Source organism: Capra hircus, chromosome 12 (genome assembly GCF_001704415.2).
Source record: "Capra hircus breed San Clemente chromosome 12, ASM170441v1, whole genome shotgun sequence".
Lineage (NCBI taxonomy): Eukaryota > Metazoa > Chordata > Mammalia > Artiodactyla > Bovidae > Capra > Capra hircus.
In genome coordinates, this window is record NC_030819.1 from 9,895,592 (window position 1) to 9,909,884 (window position 14,293).

Genomic DNA, 14,293 nt, shown 5'->3' on the forward strand with positions numbered 1-14,293 from the left:
TTCCATAGGCTCAGCGGAGGTCGACTATCTCTCCTGGTCCCTTGACTTTGAGCTTGGCCAATGATGATGTGTCAGTTTCCAACTCTAGGCCTTGGGAAGTCTCCGCGTTTCTGCATTGCCGTGAGAAGAGCACCCTCTGGCAAAGCCCACCCTCTGAACAGGAGATGGCGGGGAGAGGAAGGTCCTGTGGGCAGAGCTGCCCCCTCAGACCTGCAGGAGACACAAAGCTGCCCCAACGGGAAGCAGAGCCCCCAGCTCAGTCCAGACTGGCTGAGCCTCAGCAGACGGATAAACACTCGCCAGTAATAAATACCCACAGGGTAAGCCCCTGAGTTTTTGAGGGCTCTGCTATGCTGTCATTGCAGTAATACAAACTGAGACACACTTTTAACCACTCTTCCCCCCACCAAAAAAATCATTAAAAAAATTTTTTTAAGAAGCTAGGGACTTCCGTGGTGATCCAGGCTTAAGACTCCATGCTCCCAATGCAGGGGAACCATGCAGATTTGCTCCCCGGTCAGGGACCTAGATACCACATGCTGAAACTAAGAACCTGCATGCCTCAACTAAGATCTGGTGCATCCAATTAAATATTTTAAAAGCATTTTTTAAAAAAAGAAACTATACTTTAGGGAGTTTAACATGTGGCTATGTGCAGGACGGACTGGGATAGGAAAGAGACAGGATCATCATCTGGATGTCAGACGATAAGCCCGGAGCAAGTGTGGAGGTGGCAGGCACAGAGTGAGGGAAGAGAGTGACGACTGGCCGTGAGAATGAAAGAAGAGTCTGACTCGAGGAAGGAGACAGCAGAATCTCACACCTGCGGACAGGAAATGGCAGTAGCTATGGGGGACTTTGGATGCGATTTTGGGAAAAACAACGACCTCACTTGGTGCCACAGTGGGTTTGAAGCAATAGCAGTATAATCACAAGGCCGTGTGGGGTAGAGGAGAGACCAACAGGGACAGACAGACCAGCTCACTAGTCCCAGCTTGATATCTTGCTGATCGTGGGGCTCTTCCAAGTGACACAAACTCTTTGAGCCTGAGTGTCTGCCCCTGCAGCAGTCTTCAGTCTTCAGAGTTGTCCAGATTGTAGAGACAGGGCAGCTGAGAGGAGATGGGCATCCTGGTCTGCCCAGCTTCTCTCCTTTTGGGGATGCCCCACTCTTGAAATCCAAGGGACTGTCATGCATGTGACCACCTTCTCTGCCCCCATGATTTATCCAATCAGACAATGAGAGTCCACTTTGGTGGGGTGGATACGAATGTTTGATGAGAAAAGTGTTTCTTCTAATATTCAGTTCAGTTCAGTTCAATCGTTCAGTCATGTCCGACTCTTTGCGACCCCATGAATTGCAGAACACCAGGCCTCCCTGTCCATCACTAACTCCTGGAGTTCACTCAAACTCATGTCCATCGAGTCAGTGATGCCATCCAGCCATCTCATCCTCTGTCGTTCCCTTCTCCTCCTGCCACCAATCCTTCCCAGCATCAGAGTCTCTTCCAATGAGTCAACTCTTCACATCAGGTGGCCAAAGTATTGGAGTTTCAACTTCAGCATCAGTCCTTCCAATGAACACCCAGGGCTGATCTCCTTCAGAATGGATGGTTGGATCTCCTTGCAGTCCAAGGGACTCTCAAGAGTCTTCTCCAACACCACAGTTCAAAAGCATCAATTCTTTGGCGCTCACCTTTCTTTATAGTCCAACTCTCACATCCATACATGACCACTGGGAAAACCATAACCTAGACTAGACGGACCTTTGTTGGCAAAGTAATGTCTCTGCTTTTGAATATGCTCTCTAGGTTGGTCATAATTTCCTTCCAAGGAGGAAGCGTCTTTTAATTTTATGCGAGAGGGCATCAGAGGGCAGACACACTGAAACCATAATCACAGAAAACTAGTCAATCTAATCACTCATACCACAGCCTTGTCTAATTCAGTGAAACTAAGCCATGCCCTGTGGGGCCACCCAAGATGGGCGGGCATAGTGGAGAGGTCTGACACCATGTGGTCCACTGGAGAAGGGAATGGCAAACCACCTCAGTATTCTTGCCTTGAGAACCCCATGAACAGTATGAAAAGGCAAAATGATAGGATATTGAAAGAGGAACTCCCAGGTCAGTAGGTGCCCAATACGCTACTGGAGATCAGTGGAGAAATAATACCAGAAAGAATTAGGGGATGGAGCCAAAGCAAAAACAATACCCAGCTGTGGATGTGACTGGTGATAGAAGCAAGGTCTGATGCTGTAAAGAGCAATATTGCATAGGAACCTGGAATGTTAGGTCCATGAATCAAAGCAAACTGGAAGTGGTCAAACAGGAGATGGCAAGGGTGAACATCGACATTCTAGGAATCAGTGAACTAAAATGGACTGGAATGGGTGAATTTAACTCAGATGACCATTACATCTACTACTGTGGGCAGGAATCCCTTAGAAGAAATGGAGTAGCCATCATGGTCAACAAAAGAGTCTGAAATGCAGTACTTGGATGCAATCTCAAAAACGACAGAATGATCTCTGTTCGTTTCCAAGGCAAACCACTCAATATCACAGTAATCCAAGTCTATGCCCCAACCAGTAAGGCTGAAGAAGCTGAAGTTGAACGGTTCTATGAAGACCTACAAGACCTTTTAGAACTAACACCCAAAAAAGATGTCCTTTTCATTATAGGGGACTAGAATGCAAAAGTAGGAAGTCAAGAAACACCTGGGGTAACAGGCAAATTTGGCCTTGGAATACGGAATGAAGCAAGGCAAAGGCTAATAGAGTTTTGCCAAGAGAATGCACTGATCATAGCAAATACCCTCTTCCAACAACACAAGAGAAGATTCTACACATGGACATCACCAGACGGTCAACACCGAAATCAGATTGATTATATTCTTTGCAGCCAAAGATGGAGAAGCTCTGTACAGTCAGCAAAAACAAGACCAGGAGTTGACTGTGGCTCAGATCATGAACTCCTTATTGCCAAATTCAGATTTCTAATGTTAGGAACAATAAAGACACTAGAAGTCTCGAATATATTGAAGGTGGCTCAGATGGTAAAGAATCTGCGTGCAGTGCAGGAGACCTGGGTTGGGAAGATCCCCTGAAGAAGGGAATGGCAACCCATTCCAGTATTCTTGCTTGGAGAATCCCATGGACAGAAGGGCATGATGGGCCCCAGTCCATGGTGTCCTGAACAGTTGGGCACAACTGAGTGAATGTTTCAGTTCAGTTAGGCTGCTTTGGCGAAAGAAATTGCCTGATAATGCAGGTAGCCGAGATGAGAGATGCAGATAAAAGGAGAGAGAAAGCCCCAGTGATGTTGCTTGAACCCCTAGATCTAACAAAGCCATCTACTGGACTTTCCAGTTACATAAGCTGGTATTTGCATGTGTGTGTGTGTATATAATGCATTTATGTGCATAAATATAAATATATATATTTACTTTTTCCCTTTTGCCTGCGCAGCTTACAGGATCTCAGTTTCCTGACCAGGAATTGAACCTGAGCCACAGCAGTGAAAGTGCCAAATTCTAACCACTAGACCAGGGAGGAGTAGGGGACAGCAGAGGATGAGATGGTTGGAAGGCATCGCCAACGCGATGGACATGCGTTTGAGTAAGCTCCAGGTATTGGTGATGCAGTCCATGGGATCACAAGGAGTCGGACATGACTGAGCAACTGGACTGAACTGAACTGAGACCAGGGAACTCCCTATATATATATTTTTTTTTTTCCTGGTTAATATATTTATTATATAACAGTTAGTTCTGAGACAAAGTCAATTCAAAACATATTATTGAGGATTCTGTAATAGCTGACTTTAGAAATGGCTAGTGCTTGCGCTCAGTTGCTTCAGTTGTGTCCGACTCTTTGCTACCTTATGAACTGTAGCCCGCCAGGCTCCTCAGTCCATGGGATTCTGGCATAATCCAAACCTATTTTTCCAATGTTTTAATTCCCCAGCCAGAGATCAAACCTGTGCCTTTGCAGTGAAAGTGTGGAATCCCAACCAATGGACTTCCAGGGAATCTCTTTCAATAAATTTTCTCATGTAACCGCCAAAGACTTTTTCACTGCCATCATTTGGCTCTGAAAAACCTTTATAGGCAATAATATTTTTACATTAGAAAAAAAATTAAGTACTGATGTTAGGCACAGGTTAAAGGGGTGATATGCGCAAAATATAATAATTACAGATCAATACTGACTGCAAGGAGATCCAACCAGTTCATTCTAAAGGAGATCAGCCCTGGGTGTTCTTTGGAAGGAATGATGCTAAAGCTGAAACTCCAGTACTTTGGCCACCTCATGTGAAGAGTTGACTCATTGGAAAAGACTCTGATGCTGGGAGGGATTGGGGGCAGGAAGAAAAAGGGACGACAGAGGATGAGATGGCTGGATGGCATCACCGACTCGATGGACCTGAGTCTGAGTGAATTCCAGGAGATGGAATGGATAGGGAGGCCTGGCGTGCTGCGATTCATGGGGTCGCAAAGAGTGGGACACTACTGAGCGACTGAACTGAACTGACTGACTGATTTGAACACACATTTGTATTTAAACTATTCAAATAATCATTGTTTTAGATAAATTAAAGCATGCTTCAAGAATCGTTTTTAACATCTCTGTTCTAATGCACTATAGAAAAAATTTCTTTCTTATTTCTTCAGTAGTAGAGCCTCAAAAGTGGTGTTAGAAATCCAGAATCTAACCTTGTCCTCTCAAGAAACAAGTGGAAGAGGTTTTGGATCTGATTAAAAACATTATTCTAAGGGAAATATCTGCAGAGAGAGAAACCCTGGGTCTACATTTTTAATTAATGTAGTTTGAGCTGGGACTGGGTCTCTTGAAGCTGAGAGTCCTAAATCAGCAGGTATTCAAGAAATAGTAGCTGAACAGCATTCAATAGGGAATTGACTCTTAGAGCTTGCCTGACTTCATATTTCATGCTTCTTCCTATAAAGGCCTTGAAGCCAAATGGCAGCAGAAAAGGCATAAAGTCTGCATTGTTGAAATAGACGTGGATTCATGGGCTTTTGAAAGGAAACGTGACAAGAGCCACACTGTGAGATGTGAAGATCTACAAAGCCACAGTGAAAAAACAAAACGGGACAAGGCCCAAAAGCAATGTGGTGTTGGCAGAGGAACAGATAAATAAGCTGGTGGGACAGAATGAAAACAGATTCATTTACATGTGGGAACTGATGCATGATTCTCAACACCACAAATCCGTGCTGTTAGGAAAGCAGTTTACTATATAGAGAAAAATAGACGCCACACAAAAGGGTCAGTTTTGGATAGTCTAAAGTGCGAAAGATAAAAATATAAAGGGCTTCCATAGAGGCTCAGTGGTAAAGAATCCACATGCCAACGCAGGAGACGTGGGTTTGATCCCTGATCTGGGAAGATAGATCCCCTGGAGAATGAAACGGCAACCCACTCCAGTATTCTTGCCTGGGAAATCCCACTGACAGAGGAGCTTGGCAGGCTACAGTCCGTGGGATTGCAAAGACTCAGACATGATTTACTGACTGAACGAATGAATGAAAGACAGAAAACCAAGAGAAAAAAATCAGATATGTTTGTTATCTTGAGGTTAAGAAGAACTCCATGAATTTTAAACTGTGAGACAAAAACAGATGGATTTGAACCCATCAAAATGAAATAATCAACCAAGGACACCACAGACAGCAGGAGAAGAGAACTGTGATGTCAAAATCCAACGAGGAAGTCATATCTAGAACAGAGGTTGACAAAACTGTGGTTCACAGGCCAAACTCAGCTTTGCCACCTGTTTCGTAGGTAAATCTTTACTGGAACACAGCCCACTCATTCACTTCGCACCATCTATGGCTGCTGCGTGCTACAGCGGCACGGCTGAACTGGTGCAGCAGAGAACAGATGGCCAGCAAAGCCTAAAATACTGCCTGGGCCTTTACAGTAAAGTGTACTGACATCTTATCTAGAATACACAAGGAAATGAACCAAAAAAGTCAGAAATTTGGTAGAACAATAGGCCAAGGATATAAAAGGGGAAATATGAAAACACGCTCAATCTCACTATTGTTTAGTCGCTAAGTCATGTCCAGCTCTTGCAACCCATGGACTGTAGCCCAACAGGCTCCTGTGTCCATGGGATTTCCCAGGCAAGAACACTGGAATGGGTTGCCATTTCCTACTCTAAGGGATCTTTCTGACCCAGGGATTGAACCTACATCTCCTGCATTAGCAGACAGGTTCTTTGCCACTGAGCCACCAGGGAAACCCAACCTCACTGTTCAGTTCAGTTCAGTTCAGTCACTCAGTCATGTCTGACTGTTTGTGACCCCATGAATCGCAGCACTCCCTGTCCATCACCAACCCCCGGAGTCCACCCAAACCCATGTCATCGAGTCGGTAATGCCATCCAACCATCTCATCCTCTGTTGTCCCTTTCTCCTCCTGCCCCCAATCCCTCCCAGCATCAGAGTCTTTTCCAATGAGTCAACTCTTCGCATGAGGTGGCCAAAGTATTGGAGTTTCAGCTTTAGCATCATTCTTTCCAAAGAACACCCAGGACTGATCTCCTTTAGGATGGACTGGTTGGATCTCCTTGCAGTCCAAGGGACTCTCAAGAGTCTTCTCCAACACCACAGTTCAAAAGCATCAATTCTTCGGCCCTCAGCTTTCTTCACAGTCCAACTCTCACATCCATACATGACCACTGGAAAAACCATAGCCTTGACTAGACAGACCTTTGTTGGCAATGAAATGCCTCTGCTTTTTAATATGCTATCTAGGTTGCTCATAACTTTCCTTCCAAGGAGTAAGTGTCTTTTAATGTCATGGCTGCAATCACCATCGGCAGTGATTTTGGAGCCCCAAAACATAAAGTCTGGCACTGTTTCCACTGTTTCCCATCTATTTCCCATGAAGTGATGGGACCAGATGCCATGATCTTAGTTTTCTGAGTGTTGAGCTATAACCTCACTGTTAGAGAAATGCAAATTATGTAAAAGGAGATTCCCCCTGTACACCCACACCATAGGAAAAATTAGAAAGTCAGATGATAGCAATTGAGAAAGATCTAAGGAGGTGGAAATTAGCACGCAACGCAGATGGACAGGTAGACTCTGCAGTCTTCTGGAGAGCAGCTCAGCAGAGCTCAGCAAACCTCCTATGTGTACACCCCATGAGCCTGCAATCCCATTCCTGCACGCACCTCAGGAAGTTTACCCCGGTCTGTAAGAGAAGGTATACAAGGATGCATCCTAGCCGTTTGTGGGAGCAGGCGATTGGAGTCAGAGCAGTCATATTGAAAGGAAGGACAGAGCAACTGTGCTGGGTGCATGCCAGGGGGCTGCAAGAGCAAGAGGTTCACACAGCTGCATGAGTAGGTCATGCTGTGGAGGTGAGAAAAACAAAACTGGAGACCCAGAGCCCAAGACTGCATGTATGTGCATCTGTATGAATATGTACATACATGTGTATGTATTGCTGTTTGTTGTTCAGTTGCTAAATTGACGCTTTGCCACTCTACGGCCAGCAGTACGCCAGGCTTCCCTGTCCTTCACTATCTCCTGGACTTTGCTCAAACTCATGTCCGCTGTTTTGATGATGCCGTCCAACCATCTTACCCTCTGTCGCTCCATTCTCCTCCTGCCCTCCATCTTTCCCTGCATCAGGTTTTTTTCCAATGAGTCAATATGTACTGAGTTGGCCAAAAAATTCATTGTGGCCTCTCTGTAAGATGTTACGGAAGTGAGGAAGCAGCTAGAAAGATTGGTAAGTCCCTTAAGACAAGGCTATAACCAGATGGCAACAGATTCGACTCTGGTTTTCAGACAATCAGAGAGCTTCAGAGCCACCTCGATGGCTCATTTAACCCCAGCTTCCTGGGTGGCCCCCTACACCCTGCAGAGTTTTCAGTCCAGTGGGTCTGGGCCTGGGCCTGAAAGTATGGGCTTCTAACAAGTTTTCAGATGCTGCTGCTGCTGGTGGTCTGAGGAACCACACAGAGCCATCAGAGCTTCAAGAAGAAGTGAGTGGCTAAGAAAATCAAACACCACAGAGGCTTGGCAGGAAGTACTGGACAAACTGAGAAAACATCTCTGCTGTCAGTCCAGACAGTAATTTCCAGAGAATAGTGGATTGGTGCCTTCCTGTCCCCTGAAAAAATACCCCCCCAAAAGCTCTTCCTATCCCCCGGGAATACCCCATGGTCAAAAGCTGCAGGCAGCGCAGACGAGTCTTCTTCACTAAAGCTGCCATCAATCACACTGGCCCAGCTCCCAGCCCTGCTTAGGACGGTCGCAGTGGGTTAGCGGGTCAGTCAGTGTCTGTCACCCTCAGAGTCCTGCCCTTTTAACCAAACACCTCGGGTCAAAAGCCTTCCATGCAATAAAGGCACTCATGGTCTGAATCCATATTTCAATAGCACAGAAACTGAAAATAAGCAAAATCACTTTGAAAGGTGATTAAGAGGAGTCACCCCCGGAAAACAGCTATTATTCATCCCTCATCTAGGCTAGAGTCTAAATAGGAACGGGGGAGCAAAGGCTCTAGAGCTCCCTCAGGTGGACTATTAATTTCAATTCTGTCCCCACTTCATTTTTTAAATTTTTTAATAACTGAAAAAAAAATCTTTTAGTGGATCTGCATGGCCTGTGGAAGCTGAGTTCCCCAACCAGGGATTGAACCCAGACCTTCTGCCTTGGAAGCACAGAGTTGTATCCACTGGAACACCAGAAAGCAAGTTCCATTACCTGCTGAATATGGGAGATTACTGGTGGCCTGCTGTGTGAGTTTCCTAGAGCTGTAGGAGCAAGTCGCCACAAAATGGGCAGGGGGGATGAAGGGAGGCTTAAAACCACAGAAACATGTTCTCTCACAGTTTTGGAGGCTAGAAATCCAAACTCAGGGCGGCTCTGAAACCTGTGGAGATGGGTCCTTCCTCGCCTCTCCCAGCTTTCTCAAGATTTGCTGGCCATGCTTGGCCAGCAGGGGCCTCACTCCAGGTGCTCTTAGTCGTGACGTGGCATCTCCCCTTTTGTCTCTGTCCACACGTGGCTCTCTCCTCTTCTAATGAGGACACCAGTCAGGTTGGAACAGGGTCCACCTCATGCCAGTATGCCCTTAACTTAGCTAAGTCCATCTGCAAGGACCCTATTTCCAAATAAGGTCACATTGTGAGGTGGGGCCAGGGAAGGGCGGGGGCGGGGGTAGGATTTCAACACATTCTTTCTGGGAGGACACCGTTAACCCATAATATTTCCCCAGGACCCTGTGCTGTTTTCTCTCTCCTAATCAAACCCAGGTTTTCCCCAAAGCACATTAACTGACACACTATGACACACAGAATTCCCGGCTGAGATTGGGAAGACCCTGCCCACATGGCAATGGCCTGTCCCAACAAGTCATTACTGGGCACAGCAACAGGTACCTGGGTAACTCAGAGACTGTGCTCTTGAAGAGCTTCCAGCTAGGGGGCATCTGGGCCAAGGGACAAGCCTTTAAAAGATGGGGCTATCAGAAGGCCATGTATGGCAGTTCAGTTCAGTTCGGTTGCTCAGTAGTGTCCGACTCTTTGTGACCCTATGAAACACAGCACGCCAGGCCTCCCTGTCCATCACCAACTCCCGGAGTCCACCCAAACCCATGTCCATTGAGTTGGTGATGCCATCCAACCATCTCATCCTCTGTCGTCCCCTTCTCCTCCTGCCTTCAATCTTTTCCAGCATCACGGTCTTTCAAATGAGTTAGTTCTTCGCATGAGGTGGCCAAAGTATTGGAGTTTCAGCTTCAGCATCAGTCCCTCCATGAATATTCAGGACTGATTTCCTTTAGGACGGATTGGTTGGATCTCCTTGCAGTCCAAGGGACTTTCAAGAGTCTTCTCCAACACCACAGTTCAAAAGCATCAACTCTTCAGCACTCAGCTTTCTTCACAGTCCAACTCTCACATCCATACATGACCACTGGAAAAACCATAGCCTTGACTAGACGGACCTTTGTTGACAAAGCAATGTCTTTGCTTTTCAATATGCTGTTTAGGTTGGTCATAACTTTCCTTCCAAGGAGTAAGCGTCTTTTAATTTCATGGCTGCAGTCACCATCTGCAGTGACTTTGGATCCCAGAAAAATAAAGTCAGCCACCGTTTCCACTGTTTCCCCGTCTATTTCCCATGAAGTGATGGGACCGGATGCCACAATCTTAGTTTTCTGAATGTTGAGCTTTAAGCCAACTTTTTCACTCTCCTCTTTCACTTTCATCAAGAGCCTCTTTAGTTCTTCTTCACTTTCTGCCATAGGGATGGTGTCATCTGCATATCTGAGGTTATTGATATTTCTCCTGGCAATCTCAATTCCAGACTGTGCTTCTTCCAGCCCAGCCTTTCTCATGATGTACTCTGCAAATAAGTTAAATAAGCAGGGTGATAATATACAGCCTTGACGTACTCCTTTTCCTATTTGGAACCAGTCTGTTGTTCCATGTCCAGTTCTAACTGTTGCTTCCTGACATGCATAGAGGTTTCTCAAGAGGCAGGTCAGGTGGTCTTGTATTCCCATCTCTTTCAGAATTTTCCACAGTTTATTGTGATCCACACAGTCAAAGGCTTTGGCATAGTCAATAAAGCAGAAATAGATGTTTTTCTGGAACTCTCTTGCTTTTTCCATGATCCCATGGATGTTGGCAATTTGATCTCTGGTTCCTCTGCCTTTTCTAAAACCAGCTTAACATCTGGAAGTTCACAGTTCACGTATTGCTGAAGCCTGGCCTGGAGAATTTTAAGCATTACTTTACTAGCATATGCTGCTGCTGCTAAGTTGCTTCAGTCGTGTCCAACTCTGTGTGACCTCATGGACTGCAACCCACCAGGCTCCTCTGTCCATGAGATTTTCCAGGCAAGAGTACTGGAGTGGGGTGCCATTGCCTTCTTCTTACTAGTATGTGAGATGAGTGCAATTGTGCGGTAGTTTGAGCATTCTTTGGCATTGCCTTTATTTGGGACTGTATTGCAGTGGCCCTTCTCAGATCATTAGTTTACTAGTTATCTGCTTTCCTGGCTATTATCCCCATTAGAATGGGAAGGTTGACCTTTTAAAAAAAATGTATTTATTTGGCTGTGCCAGGTCTTAGTTGCGGCATGAAGACTCTTAGTCATGGCATGTGGAATCTAGTTCCCTGGCCAGGGACTGAACCTGGGCCCTCTGCATTGGGAGTACAGAGTCTTAGCCACTGGACCACCAGGGAAGTCCCAGGTTGACTCTTAAAAAATCTATCTTAGCTGTTACTATAAAGCTGAACATACAAAAGGCACTCAAGTTGAATAGATGTTTCAAATATTGTTAAATGCTTATTCTGCTAAATCCTCTTTCTGCCCCATTGTGAGCTGTTAACTGCCTCTGTCATAGAATGAGCGAGGAAGCATATTACTAAAGGAGCAGATATTAGTTTTCCCAGCTCGGAACCAGGGAAGCGGATGTAGAGCTTGAGGGCCGGCTCTGGGTGATCGGTTAGCACATCCAGCACTTTCACAAGTGCATTAGATAACAAAGTGGCGAATGCTGAGAAGAAGGATTGCTGGAACAATGGCAGAGGGTCTGTTCTTCCTCTCAGGCACCAGGTAACTGTGGGTCCCCAGGGATGTAGATGGCAGGCTTCCCAGGTGGAGCTAGTGGTAAAGAACCTGCCTGCCAGTGAAGGTAGACGTGAGAGGCATGGGTTTGATCCCTGAGTCAGGAAGATCCCCTGGAGGAGGGCATGGCAACCCACTCCAGTATTCTTGTCTGGAGAATCCCATGGACAGAGGAGCCTGGCGGGCTCTAGTCCATGTGGTTGCACAGGGTTGTGGACACAACCGAAGCAACTTAGCGTGCACTTAGGACGCACAGAGGGACATAGATGTGGCCCAAGTGGGGCTCAAGTGGCCTTGGAAGGAGGTCAACTGGTAGGATGACTTTAGCTTGGCCCATAAGAGACAGGCTGGACTAGACCCCAGGTGAGGTCAGGACTGAGTGAGTTTCCTCCCCACCCACCCCTGACCCACCAAGTTGGGTGTGAATCACTCTCAGGGACCCCCTTACACATTGAAAAATAGGTACGCTAGGAAAATGACCAAAGGTTTGGAAATGGGCAAAAGAGATTATTAGTATCCTTCCAATAAAATGCTAGTCTGTTGTCCCCCAGATCATTCAAGAGTACCAGATCCTATAAGGGTGTGTGCACCTCTGATTGCTTTTGGTTGGACTAGTATTTAGTTATGTACAGATAGAAGTAAATGTGTGGAAAATGGATAGTCAGGCAAACATCCTTTTTGTCTTGAGCCATGCCAATGAGTCCTGTTCATAGTAATGCAAAAGAATATTACCCAGTGGAAAATATAAATCCCTGCAAGTCTAAGTCTCATTCGACCTGGTTTAACCTCTTATTCATTCTCTCATTGATTAATAAGTTAAATAAAATTTTTAACAAGCAAGAAGTGTATGTCTGTCTGAGAGTCATGTTTTACCTTCCAGGATTTTATACTTTAACAGGTAAAGAAGTAAATAGAAGTGAAGTGGGGGACAGCGAGGATGCCCAGAGTCTCAAGGTTCAACACAGAGGTAGGTAACTATGGAGAAAATCAAGGCAGGGTTGGGGACGGATGAGGAAGTAATCTGCTGCTGAAAGATGGCTACCCTCCAGCACACCTGTCTGAAGGCTGTGCCAAGGAATATTGCTACCTCCCCCTCTCCCCTTCCTATTAGCTGGTATGTTAGTTTTGTAGCGCTGCCATAACAGAGTATCATAAACTGGGTGGTTTACAAAACATAGATTAATTCCCTACAGTTTTGAGGCCGTAAGCCCAAGCTCAAGGTATTGGCAGAGGACTCTCCCAAGTCCTCACTTCTTGCCTTGTAAATGACCATCTTCCCCCTGTGTTATCATCTCCTTTTCATATGACACCAGTTATATTGGATTAGGGCCCACCCTAATGACCTCATTGAACTTGATTACCTCTTTAAAACACCTGTATGCAAATACACTTGCATTCTGAGGCACTGGGCATTAGGGCTTCAACATATGAATTTTGGGGCAGGAGGGGGGACAGGCACACAAGTTAGCCCTAAACACACCACTCTCACGTGCCCTGTAAGCTTGTAGTTTGCTGATTTGATGAAATTGGGTTTATGGGATAGGTGCTCACTATGTATTGACATAGCCTGGAATCTGCTTAGTGGACATGAAACCATTCAAGACCAGACCCAAACTGCAGAAATCCCTGGGGGGAAACTGCACTGACTCATTGACTCAAATGCACCCCAGGGCAGGATTTTTCTGGCCGCTTCCTGAGAATGTCATTCTCCCTGAGCAGGTGGTGGGGGACACGGGGGGTGCTGCCACTGAAGGTGGCAATGGGGGTGGGAAGAGAGCTGGTGTGGGCTTTGTGATTTGGGGTAAACTGTTTACCTTGCCTGGGCTTCGGTGTCCTTCTCTGTGAGAGAGAGGGGCTCTTTAGGCCCTTCCTGCTCAAACCTGGGCCAGGAACCAGGAGCATTGCACTTCCAGGGGCTGATGGGAAGGGCAGACTCTCCGGACCCACCCCAGGCCAGGTGTGTCTGAATCTGCATCTTACGATCTCCAGGTGATTGACAGGCACGTGGAAGTTTGAGAGGCACTGATTTAAGACAAGCTGGGCCTGGTGGTCACAGATGGAGACCACGGAGCCCATCATTATGAAACATGAAGCCCTTCATTTCTCCCTTCCTTCATTGCCCCTCCTCAGAGAGCAGGTTGGAGGAAAGATGCTCATCCCTGCTTCTAAGCTGCTGTGCATACCCACCCTGTCATCCCACTGAAAGCAGAAAATAGGGACTCAAATGCAAGTCCCTCACCTCACCCCCACCTTGCTAATAATCCTTGGCTAAGAGATCCAGGGGATGAGCAAAGACCCAACAGAATTACTGGGTTAATTTCAGAACTTCCCCCTATCTCCACCCTGCAATCTGTTTTAAAAAGGGAGAGCTGAACTCAACAATAAAAACCAGACAATCCAATCAGAAAATGGGCAACGGACACTAACAGACATTTTGCCAAAGATGGCAACTGAGCACATGAAAAGATACCCAGTATCAGTAGCCATAAGGAAAGTACCGATTAAAACCACAATGTCAATACATACCTATCAGAACATAAAAAATAGCGACGTCACCAAGGGCGGGTGAGAATGTGAAGTGGATCTTTCCCATGTTCCCAGGGGGAACGTAAAATGGTGCACAGCCACCCTGTTTGGCAGCTTCTTATAAAACTAATCGTGGAACTATCAT

The 14,293-nt window shown here is 46.2% G+C and overlaps 1 non-coding gene across 1 annotated transcript; it reads right to left on the bottom strand.

Annotated features, from left to right (window-relative positions):
- Window positions 11,165-11,237, bottom strand: TRNAG-CCC. Its single transcript has one exon. It is a non-coding gene; the product is annotated as a tRNA-Gly (tRNA).